Below are 658 nucleotides of genomic sequence, written 5' to 3'. Positions count from 1 at the left end.
AAAAACTACAATCTTTTCAAAATAAAGTCCTAAGAATCGCAGTTAATGATCCTTGGTTCATAAGAAATAGCCCATTGCATCCCGAATTACAAATGGAATCAATAGAGGATTACATCAAAAAACTGTTCATGAAGTTCCACTCCCAGTTGCCGACAGTTAAAGAAACAGTGACCTACAACCTGGGAAACCCAACCTCAACCGGAAGACTGAAGCCCAGTCTGCTGCAGGACATTCTTTTATAAATTTTTAATAAATATAAAATTAATTCTTAGTCACACTACCTCTATTTACTTATTATTATTATTCATTTTATTTATTCATTATTATTATTATTTTTATACATTTTTTCTCTCTTTTCTTCTCTCTTCCCTTTTTCAAATTAACTTGTTTCTTTTTATTATTAGAAGAGAATTGTTTGTTTTATTCAAGTGTACCACTATCATTATTTTTTGTTATTAATTTTACTTTCCTCTTTTATTAAGAAGCATTATTCTTATCTATTTATTTTCTTTCCTTTTTTTCTTTTAATAAGAACATTTTATATAGTTAGGCGTGTCATTTGTATGACTATACCTCCTCATAATCAACTGTTAAAAAATATATATAATATAAGTTATATCAACCATGTAAGCCCCACCAGGCCGATCTGGTATAAAAA

The sequence above is a fragment of the Halyomorpha halys genome, unplaced genomic scaffold (assembly GCF_000696795.3).
Source record: "Halyomorpha halys isolate HHAL.00 unplaced genomic scaffold, Hhal_1.1 Scaffold885.1, whole genome shotgun sequence".
Taxonomy (NCBI): domain Eukaryota; kingdom Metazoa; phylum Arthropoda; class Insecta; order Hemiptera; family Pentatomidae; genus Halyomorpha; species Halyomorpha halys.
This window is presented reverse-complemented; position numbering follows the sequence as displayed.